The sequence below is a fragment of the Corvus brachyrhynchos genome, unplaced genomic scaffold (assembly GCF_000691975.1).
Source record: "Corvus brachyrhynchos isolate BGI_N302 unplaced genomic scaffold, ASM69197v1 scaffold710, whole genome shotgun sequence".
NCBI classification, from domain to species: Eukaryota; Metazoa; Chordata; class Aves; order Passeriformes; family Corvidae; genus Corvus; species Corvus brachyrhynchos.
Genome location: NW_008236029.1, coordinates 74,576 through 91,626, shown reverse-complemented (window position 1 = coordinate 91,626; position 17,051 = coordinate 74,576). Strand labels below are relative to the sequence as shown.

The 17,051-nt window shown below is 37.4% G+C and overlaps 1 protein-coding gene across 1 annotated transcript in view; it reads right to left on the bottom strand.

The window, feature by feature from the left end:
• The window catches only part of OXR1 (oxidation resistance 1), a 276,422-nt gene that overhangs the window by 258,239 nt on the left and 1,132 nt on the right, over positions 1-17,051 (bottom strand). The gene's annotated exons all lie outside the window — the stretch shown is intronic.

The window sequence follows — 17,051 nt, the reverse complement described above, 5'->3', positions numbered from 1 at the left end:
TGAAAGCTCCTTACTAAGCCAGATTAACATGGAGTTTCTGTTTATCATCCTGACATAGCTAAAGAACATAGCCCAAAGAATAGAAATGGCTCCCTGTTTCCGACACTGTAAACTCCACTAAGAGCTGCCTGCCTATTTCTTGAATTTACAGTAGAATGTGTACAGTATTTCCAAAAAGCTATATAGGAATCACAACTCATCTATCCAGGTACATCAAGTGTAATCTCATCTGTTGGCAAAATGGATTTCTGAAGGTTGAAAAAATAGTTACTATATTTTATCAATAACTTAGGCCCGCAGCACATGTAGGTATGCAAACCATAATTAAAAACTCTTTGGCAAGCAATGAATGAACAGAACCACCATGTTTAAATGCTTAAATTTAGTGGGGCACATACCCCGCTTATGGAGGTTTATGGAGATTTTCATTTTAAGTCGTTCAGGACTAAGTATATGTAGCAAATTACAGTGAGACAAGCAGATTGCCTGGATTGCTCCGTCTGTCACCCTACCGAAGGGTATTACAGTGGGCCTGCCCTTTTGGGAAGCAGAACTACTGTTTGGAAACATATTTGCTTCCATCAGAAATCCCATTTTGCAGTGAATTCTGTTTTTCACAGCTCTAAATATAGTTTTTAGAACTGACATCCTTCCTTTCTACTAAGATTAAGTTAAGGGTGCAGAAGATGATAGAAATTGAAGACTCAATATTACACATAAACAGAACTTGAGCAAAAAGTTAGTTCACATATTCTGCCTTTTAATAAACTAAATATTAATTACTCTAAGCCCTTAGTCTACTCCTGGGCTAGAGAATGCAAACCATCATTGTTAAAGACATGCTGGTTTATGAATACACAAACATACACAGGAGAGAAAACAGAAATGAACAGATATCAGTACATATGTTTAAGATGAACTACAGGTGAATAAAGTGGCCCAGATGGCAAGCGATGGTGGCAGAAGCATGCCCTGGGTCCACACCTTCTCCCAGAGGGGCCTCCTAGCAGGCATCCCTGCCCGAAATTACAGTTTCCCAAAGGGGGGTGGGCAAAATATAGAAAATAGGAAGATTGTACAGCAGGAGCACACTCCCATGAGACTGTGACGAAAGAGGGCAAGTCACTCACAGAGTCTACTGAGTATCAGATTTTGGCTGTGATCAGGCTTATCTTTGAAACGATTACGTTTTTATTTGCTGCCATATGTCTATGACCTAACTATTGTATTTTGCAGCAGCCAAATGCAGGCAAAGGTTAGAAGAGATCGTTCTTTCTGCAAAAATAGTCTTATCTTTTCTTCTTTTTTTTTCCCCTAAGCAGTTTACGAAGGAAAATCAAATCTAAAATGAAAAATTGCAGCACATGAGACTCTTCAAGATGCTGCTGAGGAACTTCTCTTTTTGCCTTATCTCAATGCTACATTTTCCCCTAGTTTTCTTCTCGATATGAAAGGATGCTGCTGGGCTTCTTTTTGTTAATTAGAAACAAGATCTCAAGACCAATCTTCTTCAACTGCAGAAGAAACTATTCCCTCCATGAATACTTCACACTGATCCTCTGTTATATGACAGGAATTTTAAATATTGTAAAAAATTGCTCACAAAAGGCTGACTCTAAATTACCAACTTTCAATTGCATATGGAAGAGTGACATAATACTTCATCTGACAGCTAAAATGCAATTTAACAAAATAATTAAACGTTCCCATTCAAATTAAGCTATAATTTCCAAGTCGTACGTGCAATAGAACCTAAAGAATCTGCAAGAAATCTAGGTCAAAGCAATTTTATATTTGACATTGTGAAATAAAAAAAAAAAGTTAAGAAAATAGATGAACCCACATGAAAATTAACATGTTTGAGAGAGAGAGAGCCAAAGTCACAGACAACATAGATCAAGACAACATAGATCAAATAGGACATGATACACTCTGAAACTGTATGTACACACCTAAATATACTAAAAAAGATTTCCAAAGGAATCACTCTTTATTTAACATGCCACTGGTCAAAGTAGTCCCAGTCCAAAACAAATAACTTCAAAACAAGCTGCACCAGAATAACAGTTTGGATTAATATCTTCTCCAGATGGAGTTTTCAACTTAATGAATAATAAGTAGCATGAAATCTTGCTGCCAAAATTATACCCACTCCATTCTGAACAGAGGAGGAAGCACAGAGATGAACAGAACACTTTAGGTTGCACTAACCACCCTAAATACTTGCTCCTTCTAAAACAGTCCTCATCCTAAGCACTTGAAAGGACACGTATGATGAATGACTCAAGATATTAACATCAGACCATTCACTAAAACACAGACTACAGAAATTTGAAGGAAATGTGGTATGACAAGGCCAGAGCTGGATCAAAAAACCCTATCAAACTTCCAACAAAAGCCTGTAAAATAATTTCAGTGCTTAACCCGTACATAGAAATTTGCTTCACTCAAATAGAAACAGCAGACTGATTTCACAGCAGGGAGCCTCTTGACTCATAAAGCTGAGGTCATAAAGTCACTCTCAAGAAGAAATTAAACTATAAAGCAAATTAAAATTCACTACTCCAGTAATGAAACAGCACACAGGTTTACTTTGTCAAATGAGAAATATTGTAGAAAATATATGAATCACACTGACAAGGAAGTAATTGAGTAAAAACTACAGCACTTTCAAAAGTAGGAGGCGTAAGATTCACATTTAGATACTCAGGAAAAACAACAATACAACTAAAGAAACTTAAAAGCAGGTTATATTGATTCCAAAAGGATCACTGTAAAATATCTCATTGGAAAAGTGCTCAGTTTGTTAGCACGCTTCTAACATCTAGTTTTGTGCCCAAACACCTAAGAACGACTCTTTGCTTTTAGTTTTCCTATAACATGTACACAAACAAAAAAGAAGTTAAAGGGTTGAATTGAATTACCCATACTGCCACTTACAAAACATGAAAAGAAAAGATGCCATTTTCAAACTTAACCTGAAAAATGAAGACCCGGTATTTGTGAGGGCTGAATTTAAGAAAATAAGGTAGTATGTCAAGTAGTTAGTGTCATCCATGGATAGAAAGATGGACACCTTCATTGGGAAATTCAAGAGCAGAGTTCAACTGTAGCTATGCAGAATTAAATGATGGAGCCTGGAGAGATTAGGCCTTGTGTATGCTGTGCTCTGGCATGCAGCTTTCTGTCTGATTTCAACAGTCATCTCCACACACAGCTCTTAGTGGCTTCAGTAAAAGCCCAAGTATTTCTGAACTTCCAAAAACTAGTAATAATTTAGCATTGCAGAAAATAATGTCTAGCAATGACTGAATTAATTCTATTTAGGCACAGCTAACACCCAAGATCTAGAACTGCAAAAAATATCAGCACAGACATTACACTGCTTTGACCTTAGCATTGAAACAGAATAGCCAAAAATATGAACCTTTTATTGTGATATTTCTTCTGTTTTCTGGCCAATTACACGTTGAGGCATAAGACAGGAGCCACAAGAACCACATATACTCTAAAGTCACTATGTTTTGCTTTTATCACTAGGAATGCTACAAATGCTACCAATACTAGAGTCTTCGTATTTTGAAGATAATTGATGCCATGACAATTAAGTTCTGTTGAAGCCCTAGTTTCTATCTTGTGAAGCTGTAATTCCACTAAAAATTCAAAAGAGGAACAATCTCATTATTTCGATTTTTCAGAGAACCTTGAAATTATGAACTGTTACTATTGCTTTCTGAACCTTTACCAATCAAGTTGTTTGAGAACATTCCTTAAAAACTACTTGAGACTGAAAATAGCATGGAAACAGAGAAGGGACTAAAATAAACTTTGAAGGATTCAGAGGTACTTGCATTATAAAATTAAAGTGCAAGAAGTGCTGAATGACAGTAAATGGTAATTGAAAAGACAGATCTCAGATAGAGAAGCCTCATGAGAAAATATCATGAAAATGGCAAGTACTTCAATTTTAAGATGGATTTACAATTGTCTATTTGTGAGTGTTGATAATACCTTAAAATCAGTAAGACAGAAGTGAAACATATGGTGCCTGTATTCAAGTCTCCATTTGCAGAGTTTTAAGGTTTATAAATGCTCACATGGGACATTTCAACTACAATACAGAAGAAGAAAATTGGACCTAGTTATGCCTTTGTAATGAAGTTAATTATACATTAATCTTTTTCTAATTAAAACTTAGAATTGGTTTTAATATTTTTCCTATTCTTTTTCCTAACATATATTTAGTTGCTTCTTAATGCCCTTTACTTGGGAAGTCATTATTAATATGAAAACCATCAAAAAGATTAAGTAATGCATTATTTTATTATTAGATTCAACTCTATATGCAATGATATCAATAATAACAGTGCTGCTAGCTCAAGTGCTACTAAAATGACACTGGACATTCATTCCACTGTTTAGAAGTCTCATTTTTAGGATTACAAGAGTAGAATTGAAATCAGGATTGAGCAAAGACATCACATATTAACTACCAAAAGTTTGGACAGATCACTGAATAAAGGTCAGAAACCTGCCAGCTTTAGGAGGCTGTTCTCAGCAGGTTAAAACAGGAGGTGACCAATATGGGAATCCCCTAGATCTCATTAGCTAGGAAGGAGTTTTTATGTACTCCCTCAGTTCCAGGTGGAAGTCTAAAGGAAAGCCTACATGTGCGTCATTCTCAAGCTTAGCACTGTTCTTTTTTTAGCCAAAAGGGGCTTATCTTATCACCCTTCTTAGCTGTGATGTCCACATATAACCTGAGAACTGCATCATCCCAAAAAGTACAGGCAGCACACAGGAAATGGGAGATCCAGACACTCTTGTGCCTTGCAAATGCCTAACTGGACATTGTTGTTAGTTCAGCTTTGTACATCTCGTTAATGTAAAATCATACTGCTTCCTTTCTCTTAATTCAGGTAAAATTGATACACTGTAATAATTAAGCCCATGCCTGCAAGTTTTAAAAACTCGTATGGCTTTGTTGAACTACAGTGGAAGTCACTCTTTCTGCCTCGCTGGATGCACACACTAGTTTTGCACCAACAGCTGAAGATTCAGGCTGTCTGTATTTGTGCATAAATACTTTCCTCTATTCTGTTTCAGGTATTATACTGTGGCTATTACGAGCAGTTTTCACATAATTTCAGACTGTCTGCATTAGGCACTTTTCCCAGCAATATTCAACTGTGGCACTCACAAAGCAATTCAGGGCATAAGAGGAACAAGACTGACAGAGCACATTCTTACCCAAATTACTTCACCACTATCCCAACAGAACATACGAGGGCACAAATTACCTTCTGCTCACGACAATTGCAGGCACATAATGGGGATGCTGGAGAACAACAGAGCCCTCTGACAGAAACCAAACACTATCACATAATTGAAATAAAATTTCAACACTTGTCAGAGGTTATTTATTTAATGTTGGTGCAGGCTTACAAATTCTCCATTCATGTAGAAAACTCAGTACCACTACTATAGCTGCAAAAGTAAGAGATGGAGCTGCCTGCACCAAAATAATTACAGCAGCTTCTGAGTCACAGACAAAAATCTGGCCCATGCTGATACATTATGCAGAGCATCTATAAAAATGACTGTGCTGATAGCATTAAATAAGAGCCATGACCATGGAATGGGAAATGTCATTATTGATTCCACAATACTGAATTTATCCTTCATACAACGAATACAGGGACATGAAAAAATGAACACCTTAAAAAGATAATGAGAGATTCAACAACAAAAGATTCTACTGTCTACTCGTTTTTATTCAGGTCACCCAGTATATAAGGCAATACCAACCAAAAGATTTGAACTGTGAACTGCAATGTTTCAAGGTCATTCCTTTCCAAACATAAACAGGATTTTAGCAGAAATCAAATTAATTGGAAGAGAATGAAGGGGGGTTTTTCTCTCTTCCTGTAATCTCTTTGTTTTACAGGCAAGCACAGTAGAGCTACTTGTAATTTTCGAAACAAAAGTGTTACACAAAATTCTATTGTAGAAAAAACTTGTACAAGTTATTTTTCTTGCCACATCTGGCTGGACAGTGCAAAGAACAAAAATGAGGCATTTGTTCCTATCTACCCTACAATTAAAATACTCAAGGGTTTATATCACAGAATGAGTTCTCTCTTCCAGTGTGCTCTGACCACACCATCAACAGCAATATGTTTTGCAGCCATTCTGTCCATTGGGGTGAACAGCATTTAGGCACCACTCACATGTAAAAAAATATCATAAAATCAGTGGTGGTGCACCAGAAAAAGCCTCATGTGCTTTTAAAACTGATTAAGAAAAAACTACAAATTCATACTCTCAGTAGCATGCATATCCAGTTCATGGCACCTTAGTTCTACCAATTAGCCAGAAGGTAGAGGACAAAAAATACACATAGACTTAATAATATTAAATATATAAATATAAACATGTAATGGTTGCTTGTCTATTGACAAAGAGAAGGTAGGAATATTCTCTGCACATAGTGTGTTGCTCGAAGCAACACACTATCTGACCCTTCACTAACACCTGGGAAGAACCTATCTTTCACTACTTGTTGATTTGTAGAGCTGTTTAAGGAAAAATTATACAGCATCTTCCATGTGTTAAAATAAAATTAGTCAAAGTCTGTTCCTAGACTCTAGAGCCTAATGACACAGCTCTTTAAGGGAAGGGTTAAACTTCTTTGTTTTACTGAGGAGCTACTGTTGATCTGTACAGTTTTATTGGGATTAAATCATAAATTCATAGTAAAAACTAACATTAACATCTGTTGGTAGGAAAGATCAGAACTAGAACTTCCAAATATAGATAACATGCAAGAAGAAAAAAAAAAATACAAGTTTAAGCATGAATTCCAATGTAGTAATACTCTGAAAGAGACTAAGCTATAGTTTCTCTAATCTCCTGTCTCAAGTTCTATTAGTTAATACCTTAATTTAAGGTACAAATTAAAAGCTGTTCTTGTAGCTCACCTTTAACCAACCATTCTCAAGTCATTTTATGTGACCAGGCTCACGACCATTTTTAAAGCTTTCCCCTAGTGGTCTCACATAAACCTCTTCTTTGCATCAGCATTTTTTTAAAAAAGTAAAAATTAGTGTAGCCTATTAACAGTATTAAAACTGTACCCATAATGACCAAAGATTCAAGAAAGCCAAAGTATGCAGAGGCAAGCTAGATGATTTGGGGTGGGCAGGGAGAAGTTTTGAGCCAAATGGTCACCTCAGATCCAGTGCTGGGCTTCATAATTAGGAGTCATGCACTCTTACAAATACATTAAATCATTATTACATTGTATAAATGTAAATGCTCATTTGCACAGAGTCAAACTTTTTCTTCGTACAAAGTGATGCATATATTTTATGCATCAATACCAGTATGTTCTCTTCAAGAGCCTAGTTGAGACAATATCAAAACAAGTAAAACAAAAAATTACTGTTTCAAAGAACAGAAACCTTTTCTGAATGTCACATGCTAAGGAACAATCATTACAGTATGACAGTAATCTTGTCTTAGCTGTGATGATTTACCAGCCAAATGAAGAAGACTTGCCTATGTTCCTCCTAACTGCTCTTGCACAAGGCAAAAGATGTGTGTTTGGAGAAATCTTAGAAGGTTACAGTTTGAACTCCTTCAGGAATAATGTTGCATTTCTAATCCACAATCAAGGAATGGATGATAAGCTTGTTTCCTTTGGAGAAAATACTATCATTTTATCTTTCTTTACCTGTGAGGAGGTATGATTAACAATGTACCAAGAACAGACTGGAAGATGTAATAAGATTGTCTTTCAAGCTACCCAGTTACAAGTATCTTAAGCATAAAAACATTTGCTGGATTCAGATGTCCTATAGCTCAGAGCTGGTCATAATCAATCATTTATCACAATTCAATTTTTATTAAATGGGAATCTTCCTAAACAAAGACTAAAACACTAGTGGTTTAAAATTGCAACAGTCCAGAACTCCAAACAAACTTGAGTAATTTAATCCTGGCATGGAAACTGAATGCTTGATGCACTGAAATTTGCATGGTGCCACTGTGCAAGCACTGTGGTATAAAATGTCAGGTAAAAGCATCTAGAACACTACAAGCTGCTTACACCAGCTTCACTGCCCCATATCAGTCTGTATTTCTGTAGACTGGCACAATTCATATTCATTTTTCCCCACTTTTTTCAGACTACTCCTTAAAATCCTTCTAATAATCATCATAGAATGGTTCATGTTGAAAGGGACCTTAAAGATCATCCAGTTCCAATCCCGCTGCCATGGCAGAGATGCCTTCCACTAGACCAGGTTGCTCAAAGCCCCATCCAACCAAGCCTTGAACAGTTCCAGGGATGGGGCATCCACAGCTTCTCTGGGCCATCTGTGTCAGTGTTTTAACACCCACTTAACATGAGGTGACCTAACTCATAGGTATTAAAGCACATTGGTGACTGCTTTTGCCCTCACACAGGTATAAAACTGTCCCATTTTGGCAAATGTGAATTAATATACCTGAAAAATATTTACAGAGCTTTGGAAAATACAGTTATTGTGCTTTTCATAGGAAATTATTTAAAACCAAATCCTCCTATTATCTAAAGATCTACTGGTCTACACTGTGGTTGCTGGCTTACATAGCAGTATGCATTTGGAAAACTAAACCCAGAAAACTGATTTACAACATGACTATTTCAAAAAAGTAGAAAAAATAAATGCAATTTTTTAAAGTATTTTTATTTTTTTTCCTTACTCTTCTTCCTTTTGGCTTTACTCAGACAGCAACAGGGACGGGTACTCTTGCAATAGTGAGTTGTAATTAAAATAACTGCAAAGGGCGGTAGAAAACAGGATGCAATTAGCAGTTATGGGAATTTAGAGATCATGGAGATGGAACAACTTCCTCCCCATCAATGACAACTTTCATATTTCCTCAAGATTTCCTTTATTTCAGCTGAAGAAAGCCCCATGGGTTCCAACCACTGCTCTCTTATGTTCCCCAAAGGAGGTGACACAAGATGACACATCAATTCATTTGGAGAATTCATTTTTACTGCCCACTGCCACAAAATCTTACAAAACCTCTGCCTTTGGGTGGGGACCTGAGAAATGGAAGTGGTTTGAAGTGACTGAGGGCATACTAGGAAGAGCAGTAACAAGTTTGCATTCTGCCTGTGCAACAGTTTTACCACATGTCTCACTCACAGGACCCTGAAATGCAGGGAAAGCAGAAGGTAAAGGAATTTGGGGAAAATACATACGGGAAGGTGATGGTATCTTTTCTGGGTGTTTCTCAATATGACTGTATTTGGAATACCTTCCCTTCAAAGCTCCAGTGAGCTCAAGCCTTACATCTAGGTATAACCTAAGCCTTGCTCAAAACTTCCTGCAACACTTACTGCAACATTTGTGACAAAACTGCAGGGAGACAATTTGCTTTTCACTGCGCCACAGGAAATAATTGGATACAGATTGCCCAGCGAAGTTGTGGATGCCCCATCCACTGGCAGCGTTCAAGGCTTGGTTGGATGGGGCATTGAGCAACCTGGTCTAGTGGGACATGTGCCCATGGGAGGGGGGTTGGAATTGGATGATCTTTAAGGTCCCTACAGATAATGTCTGGTTACAATTCATCACCACAGGACTCTCCTTCCAAACATTGCAAACTCCACCCAGCCATGCTGCTCCTCCACCTGGGCAACAACAACCACTACTTCCACCACTGGGTTTAACCACTTTGCAGACCTCTGCTAGTGCTGTTGGATATGAAGTACATATTTATTAGACTTCCAGCAGACAAATAACATCATTTTGACACCTATTTCCTTTATGGAGTGTAAGGAAAAGTATCACACCAAAATCAAGAACATTTGTATCTTCATTCTGTCTCACTTGCTCCTGCCTATATTTACTTACTCTCACTAATGATTATGGAGACTGTTACACAGATCTTTTCTCTCATGGTCACATTATCAGTACAAAGAACTTTTCTCCCCCAATTCAGAAGGCTGGTTGCAGTTTGATAAGGACTTTGTTAGGTCCAATAACCTCATATACTGTGGCTGCTATTTTCAACACAGTTAAGAACCACATGTCACCAAGCACCGAAACAATCTTCTCCAAAAGGATAGATGAACAGGTTTACACTATTTTCAGCTATGTGTTCACAGAGCACTTCACTTCTTTCCACAAAGACTGTTTCAACACTCAGAGAACACCATTTACTGAGTAAGCAGATAAGGTATCTGGTGTCCAGTCTGATCAGAGTTGTTCAGCCTTTAGCCTTAGGGTACTCTAGTTAAGCTCTGCTAGGATGCCAGAAGTATTTCCTTATGAGCCTCTCCAAGGTGATCATCACTACAGTATCAGAGTATTTCACCAACATTAATGAACTGATCTTCTCTATGTTGTGCAGCTAGTAATATCTTCATTTTACAGATGTTACTGCCATTTCAAGTTAGTGCCACCCCAAAACTTTCCTGACAATTTCTTACACATAGCTATTACACTGTTCCCATTTTAGAGGTGTCTAAGTCTCCATTGCTTCAGGTAAAACTTCTCAGAGGAGCACAAACTCAGGTATGTAAGATTTCAGGTGAGGCAGACCTCAATTAAAAAAAAAAAAAAAGAAAAAAGAAAAAGGAGGCGTGACAGTTTGCATATGGAAAGCGTTTCACAGTCAAGTGTTACACATGGACCAGCTAATTCCTGCTACTATCATCCTTTCTGGCATATGGAAACTGCATGCAAAGAAAGACACAATTTATTTTTGCCATGGTGATATAGTAATGGCAACAGAAGGTATGAGTGGGGATTTTATCAGTAGTTTAAATACACACATAAAATTAGTGTGGTTCTTTGAAAACTATTCAAGCAGAAAGTACAAGGGGATTGAGGTTTCATGTAGAAGTGAGATTGACTACTAATGAATTAGCATTACTCCTACATCCGTAACATTTCACTGCAGTTAGTGTTCATATTGACTCTAGGAAAAATGAAAAAAGGAAAAAAAAGGTAATAATCCCAGAGTAAATTACTGAAGACCTGCAGACACTAACAACAAGATCCCAATGGAGAATTAAAGCCAGAAGAAAAAAACATTTTGTTTCCCGTTGCATCCTTTTTTCTTGCTATTATTTCTTGTAATCCTGGGTAAGAGTAGTTTCCTTCTCTATAGGGGATTTTAAAGCTGTTAAAGTTTCTCTTTTCAGATGCTACAAAAGATGTGATATTAATTGATCAATCATCTTGGAATATCCTTTTATCAACAACATGGATGCCCTGGCTTTTTCGTGCAACAAAATGCATAAGAGCACTTGGAATTCAGCTGTCAAAGATTCAGATGCCTGAATAGATTGGGTTTAGATCAACACTATATAAATATCAATTTCTGAAATAGAACAGTATTAATAATTTAAAATCAGAAAGGAAGTATAAAGAAGACTCACAAGTGAATCCAATTTCACTGCAGTGACTATAAATACTAACATTTTTAGTATGCTCGGTATTATTTATGAAATATTATTTATTACTAAGGCTTTATATAGCTACGGTAAGATTAAGGAATATCTAATAATGTATTTACAGTTATTTTAGAAAATATCTTCATGGAATCTGGTTGTGTTATGCCCTGGAGAAAAACACAGTCCTGACTATAGTATCAAAGTCATATCTTTGTATGCATGTCGTATATAAAGTTTATGTGAAGTTTCTGGATACTATTTGTCTATGCAAGTACTTCAGTTGAACTATGTTTTACCTATGAAATTTGTTTCATGTCTGTGTGTCCCAAAAGCATTTTATATGAAGGAACACAGGAGGCAGACAATTCTTTTCTGTTTCCACAAGTCAAGTTCACCGTGAAATACATGAGAATTGTATTTATAATGTCTAGAAGGAAAAAGCATATCAATTAAGTAGCCCTGCTATGTGTTCACATTGCATATTTTTTCTCCAAATTTGGTACTTGGGTGGGTGAGATCATCCACTGAAGACAGACAGGATGGTTTCTAGTAATCTGTCCTGATGACTGCGAGAACACCTTCCAGAACAAAAGTGCGTGCAAACAGTATCAGCTGAACAAACAAGGTGCCTACACTTTCAGGAGGTAATACTTCCAGAGTCACCCCAAGTCTGATACAGAACTGCTACAGTTTTGTTTTACATGGTCAGTGGGAAATACCTTGTGGATATAATATGCAGCTAGCAAGAATTTCTCTTGCTTCTTTCCAGTCCTGTGAGATATTTTCTCTCTTATGGAAGGTATTAGTAGAGTTCTATAAGCTATGAACACCTGCGACCTTGTAAAGCTTTGTTTATTGTACAGTAGGAAAATATTTTGACAATGGATGTTTTAGGATTTTATCCAATCACCCCAAGGGGTGGTTGATCCTTTGACCAATTAGACTATGAAAAAAAAAAGTCTATAAAAGAATTGCAAAATAATTAAATAAATCAATCTTTCTGCACAATTCCTGCCTGCTGGATCTCTCTTCTCCTCCCTACCACTGCGGGACACTGTGAAAATACCTTACATACATGATTGCAAATATGTCAGCTGTGTTCTTCAGAGGGATGCAAGGGGTATGTCCCAAGCTGACCCAAAGTGCTAATCTTTGGTCATTGATTACTGAAGAATGTGTAAACTACAGCAGTGCATCTTGCACAACTAAGACTCCCATTCACAGCCTAACAAAGTTCCCACCATCCACAGAAAATGGTCTTGCTTTTGCTAAGATCTGCTTAAGCTCTGCTTAGTGTTCAAAAGTTATTTCATTCATCTTTCACTGTTGGCCACTGACAGATTTATCAATGAAGTATAAGACAACTTGTACCAACTTCACCATCAGAGATTTCTTTACATTCTCTCCTTCCTAACAGGCCACTGATTTTTCTTGCCCTTACCATTTAATTTGTGTATGAAGTTACTACATATCAGGAAAAGCATTTACATCCAGGACACAATAGGTGCATAGCTTCCAAGAGACAGAAAACAGTCCAGCTGACCACACACAAAAATAAAACAGGATTGAAAATACGTAGAAAGCAAAAGGTTTGACGAACTCAGTCTTATCAAGAGGTCTTCATCAATTGATACAGACTTTCCTATTAAATAGTTGGACAATAAGTAGCTCTTTGAACAGGCAGATAGCCAGACCTGATAGCTGGAAGTTGAATAAAAACAACACTAAGCTAAAAATTAGTTAAAGTTAGCAAAAACTTAGGCTAATTAATAACTGGAAAGCACACAATGGATTTGGATGCATTCCCAAGTGTTAAGAGGGATTTACTCCAAAATTTTAAGTTAAGAATAACTTTTTTCTAAGTGGCAAGTCTCATTCAACCAGGAATTTACTTGAGTCATCCAGTTTCTGTTACACAGCAAGTCATTTGAAGACCCTCAAGGTCCCTTCAAGTTTTACAAGGCCTATGGCTGTCTGGGGGAAATCTCCTTGTCCTTCACAAGTTTAACTCTCCTTTTCAAATCAGTCAGGCTTCCAATGTTGATTAACTATTATGCATGGTGGGGAGGGGAGGGTAGTGAATAGGGCCCAAACCATATGGAATAAAAGCTCACTAGAAATATATAAATTGATTTAGACTTATCACTCTAAGCCTAAAAACAACCAGCTCCAGCAAAAAGAAAATAAAGAGGAGACTGATACGCTTTTCATATTCTCAAGCTATTCGTGAAGGAACTCACACAATCCCATTTTTTTCCCTCATGTTACCATCCCCATATGGGCAAGGCATTATTACACTGGCCCCAGAGAAAGTCCAATCCTTTATTTTTTGACAGGCAGTGTTTTTGCAATCTGTGTTCATGCTCTGCTGAGAACTCCATTTGACACACATCCAACTTGTAGGTAGCCATCCTCTCTTCCCTTTGCTCCCATGTCTAACACTCCTCTCCTTTCACGATTTCTCAATCAGCAAATAATAAAGATAATTACTGTATTTCTGAGGAGTAACAAAGTGGAGCTGAATGGTCCTCATGAGATTTAAGAGTTAGGGAGGCAAACCTAAAATTAGTTCTCAGTACAATATCTGTGGAAGACTGGCATAGGTTTATGATTTCCCCCCTACTTCTCTCTCTGATTTTACCCTATTAATAGGAAGTAGAATAACAAAAAAAAATTTAATATTTCTTCTATGCCTGTTTTGCCAGAGTAATGTAAGAAAGCAGGAGGTCATCATCTGCTTCAATGAGTAGTTGAGATACAAGCAGTAGCTTTATGTACAGGAGAAACTCACTACTTGTACTGCTGCAGCTACAGATAAGATTTTTCTGTGACAGAGGCTTCTGCTCCATCTGAAAGATTTTAACCTGCAGATCAAATAACTTCCTGTCTTAAACTGTATGACACATCACGAGATATCCAGGAGCTACCTCCTCCATATCTATATCTAATCTTCAGTAAAACTTGTTGGAGCAGATGCTAGAATAGCAGGGTAATTTACAGCTCACTGCTACAGTGAGCCACATAGGCATCTGTTCCCTGCACAAAATACCACTGATGATATTAAGAGAGCAATGTCTGCTTTGAACACCTGAAGTTCTTTCCCACCAGCTTCAAAACATGCACAATTCTTTGCCTATCTCTAAATGTTCCTTCCTCCTCTGATGGCAACAGTTCACGCACCAAAGACACCCTACTTAACAAATATCTGCTGCAATGAACAAGGAAGCCATCCCACGTTTAAGTTAATGGCTCTATTTTACAAAAGTATCAGTATCTCCTGAGCGAACCCATTCACAGACATGTAGCAATCTTCTGCTAATCTGACACCCGACCATGCTTGTCGGTAGTAGCTGTTTGCTTCTGTAAGGTTGTCACCTCTCATACGTTTCAACAGTATGCTTAATTTAATGTTTTTGCTACAGTAACTTCAGAAACAATAGCAACTCACTAAAGGGTGAAGAAGTAAGTCACAGTAGCTCACCAACAAAAACAAATGCTCAAAGACCTTGCAAATTAACAGCTGATCATTAGTGCTGACAATCCTAGACTACTGCTTTCTGCTACCAGCCTTAAAGGACCATCATGTCCCTGTGAAAAAAGTTCTGAAAAGAAATTCAACTTGAAAAAGTATTTTTACATTTCTTTCCATGGTTCTATTATTCCCCCAAATCCAGGAGCAGTAAGTATGTATATCTCCTGCAGTGCAAGATGACACACCTTGTTAAAACAAACAAACCCATGGAAGGTATTTCTTTAGATTAAACAAAAAATGGAGAAAAAAAGTTTTCAAGGAAAGAAAGATATGCACTGAGAAAGAAGATTAGTTACTTTTTCTTTCCTTGAAGGGAAACAAAACTGTGCAAACCCTGCAGCTGCTAACTAGACATTCTCAAACAACCAAAATGTAACCCCACTGTTACTCAAACAATTTTCTCATCTCCACTAGTTGGGCTCAAACCTGGACAAGAAATGAAGAATCAACTGAGACTCTACAGGAATTATAATTCACAGCATAAATTTTAAGGATATCCCTATATGGTCTATTAGCATATGCTTTGACTATCAAAGAATCCTTATCTGGATAGGATGCTGAAATAATTCTATTAATATGTATGAGCTCTGGAACTAAAATAAATAGTATTAAAACATCCTAACAATAAAATACAAAACAAGTAATTAAACAAAATATTACTCCAAGAACATAAGGAAAGGCATTTTTAGCATTCTGACTTTGAAGATCTCTCATATTTTAAACAAATTTATTTTTTAAATACCTGGTATTTTTACAGATCAAATCTAATCACGAGAAAAATGGCAGGTTGCCAAGTACAAGAATTTCCCTCCTTATTTCTCACTGTGCTGTCAACATAGGCTGTTTTTTCTTGCTGCATTCTCTTATGGCCTTTTGCAGCAGGAAAAAAGCATCTACTCAAGAATTCAATTTTCCCCCATTATTGCATACTCATAAAAATGGGACTGACAGGACAGCAGTTTATTCATGCACTAACCAGAGCCAAATCATACAAACTGGCTTTCAGAAACCCACAGATCAATTGTTCCTGTCTGGGAGGGCTGCCTTGGCGGGCAGAGGTGGGGGAGCTTCATTTGGGAGAAGGGAAAAGTTGAAGAGTTGCAGAGGTATGGAATCCAGCAGTCTTCCTGTCTCCACTGCATAACGCTAATTAACAGAATCAAGAATATACACAGTAGGAATGGCATCTTCTGCGTCTGTAACTATTTTAAAATGCATCTAAATTCTGACGAGGCTTAACATGCAGACATTTAAGCTTACATGAATATTCATGTCTGAGTATTACACCAAATCTAAGTCATTGTGCAAAGATAAGCATGACTTAAAAGTGTTAAAAGTCGGGTCATTAGACTGACAACACCTACAGGCATAGCCAAATGAAAATTAAGAACGACCGTCCACCAAGAGCACCTTACTGTCCCTCAGTCCGATTCTTTCACCAGTGACACGCTAAGCAGCAGTTTTGTGACATCAGTTTCACAAAGCTCCTCAAATTTCCCTTCTCCTACTATGAATTTAATTAGAAAACTATCTTAATACAACTTTGCAAACATCAAAAAGCTTCCTTTGAATAGGGAAGCAGCTTCCAAAACCTTTCCTCGGTTTAGAGCACAGGAAAAGAAACTAGCTAGACCATGCCACTTTCAACGTTAAGTGAAAAACTTTACATTCCCTAATATTAGGAACACGTAGTGTTAAACCGATTTACGTGTGAACGGAACAATAAAACAAGCATTTTTAAAATTAATGGAAAATCCAATTTTCAGAGGCAAAACCCTCGGGGCATACTTCGGTGTTTGTTGGTTACTGGCAATAAGTTAAAATACTGTACCCCTTCTAAACTGAAAGAACACCCAGAATAAATTGTCGCACGAGAAAGCAAAAAACCTGTGTCATTACAGTTCCTCTCCGCAGTTTCTTTCCTGCGGTACCATCAGTTAAATCAGAAACTCCTCTGAACACCGCAGCCTCGCTGACTATCACGGTGCGCTGGCTGCGCCGACACTCGCTCGGTATTTTCGCATCGCGCCCTCTACGCGGAGGCAGCGGAGCCGCCCCCAT